We start from the raw sequence: 7,814 nt of genomic DNA on the forward strand, positions 1-7,814 counted from the left end.
AGTGTCATGAATGAGAAAACACAGTTAACCAATAGCAGAAACAAAAGGGGAGGGGGAAAAAATCCCAGAGGAGCAGAGACCAACATCCTGCAGCAACTCCCTGAAAGAAATGGAGATTTTTGGCATCAGTCTGCCTTTTGTAGAGCAGTTACTGGCTCCACCAAAATTTGGCTGATGGGCTTCCTTAGAGCATGTAGGTGTACCTTGCAAACAGCCCTGCCAGGCTTACTGGTGAGTAAAATTGTACAAAAGAGGGTAAGAGAAGAAAAATGCAGAAAGATATGAGCTTTTCTTACCCAACACCATTAACTTCCAGAACTTAATTAAAAAAATAACTAGAGAAGATTCCTGCAAAGACAAAACTGCAATCCAAGGAAAGGATCATCTTAGGAGGAAACTGCAGAATTATGCTTTCTGTAGGTGTGATACCTGAACCAGCCAGGCTAAACTAGATACAGTGCTCTTCATGTTGAGATAACCTCTCTTGCAGCAGGCCACCACAGGAGGTTATCCTGTAGCTCTCGAAACACCAGCGTCACAATGTGTAAGAAAACAAAGCCTCTAATTAAAATGTCATTGCATATTTTCATTATTTATGGGTATTGTGAAACATGCATCTCAAGGAGTAAGTTAAAGTAGGGCATAGAAGGAACATGTGCCTTTGGAAAATCATGTACTACCTCTTCTGCACTGCTTCTGTGGGGAAGTACTGGAAAAGCTCAGCCTGGTGGGTCTCCGGCAGAGCTGGCACATCAGGAGAAGACACCATCCCACGCCGAGTTGTTTAATACAATGCCACGTCTCTTTTCCCCTGAATTAAGCTAGAAAAAGATTTACTCCATGGTTTGAAATCTGGCTGAGAGAGACTCCAGAGCAGCAGTCCATGCTCAGAGCACCGTTTCACTGGAATGTGGCAGGTAAGTAGCAACTACCATTTTTCTATTATTCAACAGATGTTTGCTGGTTACAGTGAAAACTACAAGAAAGGTCAAAAACTTGAATGTCCTTACAAATTAAACTGCCTTCTCAAACTCATGATTATTATTTATCTGCTCTAGGTTGAGAGGACTATGTGGAAAAAATCTTGGCTCTCCATTGCCATTGAAGCACTGCTAAGAGCAGAACAACCTCAGGCTGCAGAGGGGATGCCCAACTGCAAACTTCTACAAGCCCTAAAAACTTACACTGTACATGAAGTTTCGAAAACTGAAGATGAATTACATGTTTTGTTTTGCACAATGCCTGTTTTAATTATACCTACCGCTAACACTACTTTAAAGCTCTTTTCATAAAGTTACTGTTGTTCTCACCACACAGCACACCAAGAATTATTAAAATCTGAATAAGTCCTGTTTGTTGTTTGACATGATTTATTTATTTATCTAAGCCCATGTGTTCCCCAGGAGAAATGGCAACACATTAGTTCCCTCCTGCCCAAGCAAAGTAGAAACACTTTGTATTATATTACATTATATCATAAACTTTGGTAACCACTATTTCCCTTCATGAAAAACCACACATGTTGCCCTCTGCCTTTAGCAGGCACACATGGGTTCCAACTGGTTGCCATTAAGTTTCAGGTTTTAAAACCTGCAAACAAACATACGGTAGAAGTTAAAATTATGCACTGCTGCTAAATTTGCTGTGTGTACTGCAGGAGGATGGTCTGAAAAAAACATGTTAACAGTTCAACATTTAAACAAAAATAAACAAACAAATTAAAAAAAAAAAGGAGGGGCATGATTTTGAGTTTGTATGTTCTATCTGCAGCATCTCATTTCTCCTCGTTTAACTCTCTGTCCATACTAAGAACACAACCAGCCAAGACTTTAAGCAAATAGGATCAGTGAGATAAATTTTGAGACACAAAGTGTCCTTTTTTTCTGTTCCAAGCAGTAAAGCTGTTGCAGGGTGAGGCAGGAGCAGGCAGCAAAGCGAGGGGGTGTGAAGGGGACTGGCCATTAACTTATCAGTTCCAGGCCTTGGCTTTCTAATTGACAACCTCAGGGCTACTTTCATCACTTGTCGACTTCAAACCCACACTCAATTTTTCCTTTAGATAATAATGCAACTATAACATAACGGTGTTTCTGACATATTGCAGCATGTAGAAGTAGGAAGATTTCCTCAGTAGCTTAGTTTAACAGGAAAGTAAAAAAACCCCAACTCTTAAACGGTTTTCACATCTATCAATGTCTCAAAAAAACCAATCAGTAAGGAAACAGATTGTATACTTCCAGTATGCTGAAGTCACTGTTTGGTGCTGACCCAACCCAAAGCACCTTCAGTGCTTTACTATCACTAAAGATTTAACAAAACAAGCGAATAGTTAAGGCAGTAAGCCCACAAAACATGCATTTATACATAAAGCCTAAATAAAGGAACCCACAGAACTTTGAAATGTACTACAAGTTAGAGAACTTGAACAATAAATTCCCCAAATGTCATAAAAAATATACTGATGACATGCCATCAAGAAACATTATGTCCTTCACAAAGGAAATACAGAAATAACAGGAATGCTGCCACGGACACATCCCTACAGAGAGACAGAAAAACCTGACTCCTGTTCCACCCCCCAGAAATCTGAGTGGTGGCTAAAGGCAGCCAAGCCATTTAAGCAGAGTAAGATCCTCCGGTAAGTATATTCATCACATTTGGATCATAAATTTAAAAAATACTAGATTTTGTCAAGTAACAGCATGTCCACAGGCAGCAAAGCACCTGGGTCTAACATAAACAGTCACATAATTGCCTTTTAATAGTGGATATAAAGGTTTGAGTCCTGCAGTCGGCTCTGCAAAGGCCTGGGGTCACACTGAGCTCAGTGCAGTGTCTGGGGCCCTGAGCACGTCAATCCAGGCAACAAAAGCAGCATCAGAACATGGAATAATACGGATGTGCTTCCGAAGCGCAGCCATTCCGCCAGCTCCTATGTGATCCACGTGGGGAGGGATGACAGGCTGGATACCACACTGCACAGCCAGGTGCTGCTGGAGCTGGTGTGCATAAGCAGGCAGGTATAGAACTAATCCAGATTAACAAAGCAAAGACGCTGCAGGCAGACTTGATTTACAGTCAGCTCTTGTCTCCACTGGCATTTGGGCTCTGATGGTGCAAATGGGCACCCAGGTAACTTCAGTCACAGGACATTAATGTGGCCATGAATTTCTAAGGCTTACACTGGCCTGACTGGAAGAGTTCAGCCCCAGCCATTTAAGATTACAGATATGGATGCCTCATTCCAGGGAGCAATTGCTACATTTTGGTTATAAACTTTAAAACGATGGCTCCAGCTCTTATTTGAGGATTAACAGGGGAGCAGGTAAGGAAAGCAGTACCTGCTCTGAGAAAAAACACTGGGCTCTGTGTTTCCTTGGGCTGCCCTTTCAGGCCTTCTAAATCCATAAAGCTGCAGCATATTGTGAATTTTGTAGGTTACATTGCCTGTTCAGAGTTGTAACAATGGCACATCACCACATCACCCCCTTTCAAGTGTCGTGCATGCTGCCACTCCTTCAAACAATAAGAATGCAAGAGCTCTCCCTACAAAATTCCTGGCCCACATCATGGGCAAAGGTCACCAGTCACCAAATATTATTAAAAAGTCAGGACAAACTTATTTTATAGCCAAATTAACAGCTCAGCAAAACAGTGGGCTGTAACAGGGAAGATAGTAAGTCCAACAGCTGGGCAGTTCAGCTGCTAAGGTTTTTACTGGGATCATTGCCCGGGATGTTTTGGGGTTGTTTTGGACAAAAGAGATATCAACACAAGAAGTGTGAAAACTCAAGTTATTACATGAAATATTAGAGGCAGGTGGTTTTCCATTTTTTTAAAACCAAATCCCCACCACCTCTACAATTTTGCCGCTCCAAGGCTGCAACCAGCAGTACAAACCGGTTCCCTTTCAGGGTTTGGGGCATGGGTTTTACAAGCCTGTTTTGCCTTCCTGCAGGCACTTTGAGCTTATAAATGGCACCTTTCAGTGTCCTGAATTATGAAGGGCAGCTAGTCCTGAATTCTCCTGTCGCTTAATGATCTCACATAAAATGAGGTCCACAAAACTTTTACTACTGCTGCAGTTCAAATTCGCAGGTGAAGAACCACCAGGGAAAGGATGTGGACATCTTTTGCTTTCCTAATTTTCCAGGTGCAAGAAAGTTTCCCACTTGGACTTGAACAATTATTTACTCTCAAAGCGAAGCCTGATCTAAATAAAAAGACTTCAGTATGTTCCCCTGATAAGCACTGGGAAAATTCAAGGGGAAACCACTTGAGAATAGCACATACTAGTATCAAATTTAGGTTAAAAACAAAATTAGGTTAAAAAGACCCTATCTAAGTATTTATTAGTCTTTTTTTTGGACCTAATATTTTTCACTTATCACAACTAAGTATATCTGGCACTCAAGGATTATAAATAATATTTAATTAAAACATTGATTGGTTCTGACTTTATTCTGGTAATAATATCCAATGTCTCGAAAACATGCTGCACCTTAGCAGTATGAACAAAAAGTCAAAAGAAAATCTTTCAAAAAAAAGAAAGGATTTTGTTTGTTACAAATTACTTCTGCATTTATATAAAGATTTAATGATTCATAGCATGCCAAATACAATGCTAATGAGCTTTGAGTTGTGTTTTTCATTTTTGTTAGATTTTTTTTCCTGCTAAAAACAATTACTAGAGGCCATTCAATGCCACTGCATAAACCAGGAAACCTAGTAAAACTGCAGGTAAAATTGGTATTTTGTTTCAAGTGTGGCTCAGGAGTCCAATTCACTTGTTGGTGAGCTGCATATTTCAAATAGCACCTACAACTCCTTCAAAAATGGAAGCCAGGTAAGATGCTTTTAAAAAACACATTTACAACATTCATTAATGAAAAACAAAAATTAAAGAGTGTAAGCTTACCATTTAATTCCTTCCTTCTGAGGATGAACATCTTAGCCTTTCTGCTTTCTTCTCCATTTTCCAATGAAAGGTAGATAAACGAGCAGAAATATAAGCTCTTAATTCTCAGCACCTCTTAGAGGACACACGTGCCCATAGGAGCTTAAAAACCTTCCTGGAGAGCATTATTAATCTTTCTGCTAACAGCACAGAATTGTTAAAGCCTATTAAAACACCGTCTAGTCATAGACATGCAAGTCTTGCTTTTCAGTGACCTGGTTTCAAGAAACAAACAAAAAGTCAGTGGAAATCATGCCAAATTAACTTTCATCATTCAGTTACACAGACCACTGCCCACCTCAACTACTAACTAGATACCAAACATCGTCCTTCTAAAACAAACCTTGCCATCTACCACAGAGAATAGTTTGAGTTGGAAGGGACCTTTGAAAGTCAGCTAGTCCAACTCCCTGCCATGGCCAGGGACATCTACTACTAGATCAACTATTCAGTCTAATAGAAACCCTACTTTGACCTTGCTTTGTCCTTGACCTTGCTCCTCCACCTCTGCCTTTGGACCTAGGAATATTTTCAGAAATCAGAAAATAATTCCACTGCTTTCTTCCCAGGGTGTAGCACTCCTGCTTGGCGGCAGCCAAGCTGCTGCCCATTTACACCACTGCAACTCAAGCTACTATTAATGCCTTGGACTTCAGTCTTCCAAGTAACATGTGCATTACTCCAAAGGCTTTCAGATGACTTTTTAACTGAAAACATCCAGGATGTTGGGGGTTTTAACAAATCATCATAGCTGTTGCCCAGCAGCTGATAAGGCTGAAGTTAATTAATGTTGCCAGGAAATAGAAATATAGCTGCGATGAGTTAGTCTTGTTATGCCCATATTCAATATTTCCCCTCCTTTCCTTGAAGAGCATTTCACCAACTTAACGAAAACCATAGACACAAACACAACCCCCCGACCTAATAGACTGAGTGACTGAAAGATAGTCACACTAACTAACCCTGCTCTCCAGTTCACCGCCCCCCCCCGCCAAAATCCCACTGACAATATCAAGAGTGGGGAATCAAACCCCTTTATTACCGAGTCCACAGCAGATAAAGCAGCAATTGTGCTTATACAGTACTGGAAGTGTAGCTACAACATAGCGTGACAGCTTGTTAGTGTTGAAAATATATAAGCTCTTTGTAATTGTGCCTTTGGAATGCCATCTGTCTTGAATTAACGTCCACCTGGGATCATGTTTCGATGACCAATATGGACAGATTACTGGAACTTTAAAACCTCGCTTTCTTTGTAATTGACATTTAAACTGTTTGAAGTTTCTCATTAAGTCCTTTTTTACAAATTAGGTGCAGATGTATAAAGCTAAATGTACAGTACTAAGGGAAATTAGGTCACCTGAATGCTCAATAATAAAATGTATCAACTGTTTAAGTGCAATGAGTACATTAAAATTTAGAGATCAACTTTATGCCCCAAATTCTTCAAAGTTTCATCGTTCCCCTTTAATTGCTGCAGAGCCCCTGATGCCAACCATTTTTAATTAAAAAGGCAGAGAAGAAGGCGGGTTTGGCCACGCAGCCAGTGACAACCAGACAGCCCTGTCCCACAAAGAGCTAGAGAAGGCAGGGCAAGCAGCCACAGAGATGCCCATTTCACAGGGACAGGCAAGTCCTATTTACACCAATGATGCCAGGAGATTTAAAGGGCACAGGGAGACTTGAGAAGTAAATATAGGTCTGACAAGAAAATAAGGGAAAATATATAAAGGAGACTTGTTCAACATCCTGGGGCTAAGTAACCACAAGCTGACCTCCAGACCCACTTGCAGTCGAAGTTCTGCAGACCTGCTGTGCTCCTCAGCCTTGTGGGGCGGAAGAGGGAAGTGCAAAAAGGGCAGTGGCTGGAGAAACACCTCCATTCACAGCCTGGCTGACAAAATAAGGGCAAATTGAGTATTTCCCCTTTTCAAACAAGGAGGTTCAGAACTCAGGGAAGTGTGAGAAAGGGGTCCAGGAGAAACCACCACCAGAAGCTCATGATGTGCAGAGGACAGGATGAGATATACGGGGGTTCATCAGCAGAAATTCTACAAAGCTCTTGGCATCAAAGGGCTTTTACCTGCCAGAATGGCTCTTAAGACAAGAGACTTTAAGTAGGGCAGCCCAGTCTCCCGAACAGGTATGAAAACTCCAGGGACCCCATTCACCCAGCCTTTATGAGCAGCCAAGAAATACTGCGCAAGTGTGTGAAAGCTCAAAGATGGAAGGCACTGAGCACCCAACAAGGGAACACACACCCTCCTTTTCCATGCAGGGCCACCAAGCAGGGCTGGCATTGGACCTCAAGATGCCATCCTGCAGTTGGCAGTGCTTAAACTCAACGCAATCACACACACAGGTTTGGTGGAAGGTCCATTAACCCTCTCTCCTGGAGAAAGGTCTCCCACTCTTAAGTTGGGACACCATCTACATAAAATGCACAAATTCAGATCCTTTTGGCACCACAGCTAGCACGTTGGTTCTGGAAATGACACCAGGATGCATACCCTGGCTCTCTACTTGTAAGCATGGAGGTGCGATGGAAGAAGCAGTCTTCTCTTAAAAGCTGGTAAACAAGACCAATACACTGTCAACCACATCTCTTTTTGTCTGCTTAGACTATGTTTGTGTGCTTAGACTTCTCTTAACCAGAGTGTCTTCAGTACCACTACTTATTACAATGATTTTAAAAAGCTTTTCTGCTCACATCCCCTTATAACCCTATTCTGGTAAGCTACTAAAACTCTTGGCAAAAGAAGTGTAAACTTTTAACAGGATACGTTTCTGCTGCTTCTGATAAACACCCAAGCAATTTTGCTGTGAAATTGTCCATGCTTCTGGTTGCAAAATGAAC

Source organism: Corvus brachyrhynchos, unplaced genomic scaffold (genome assembly GCF_000691975.1).
Source record: "Corvus brachyrhynchos isolate BGI_N302 unplaced genomic scaffold, ASM69197v1 scaffold12, whole genome shotgun sequence".
Taxonomy (NCBI): Eukaryota; Metazoa; Chordata; class Aves; order Passeriformes; family Corvidae; genus Corvus; species Corvus brachyrhynchos.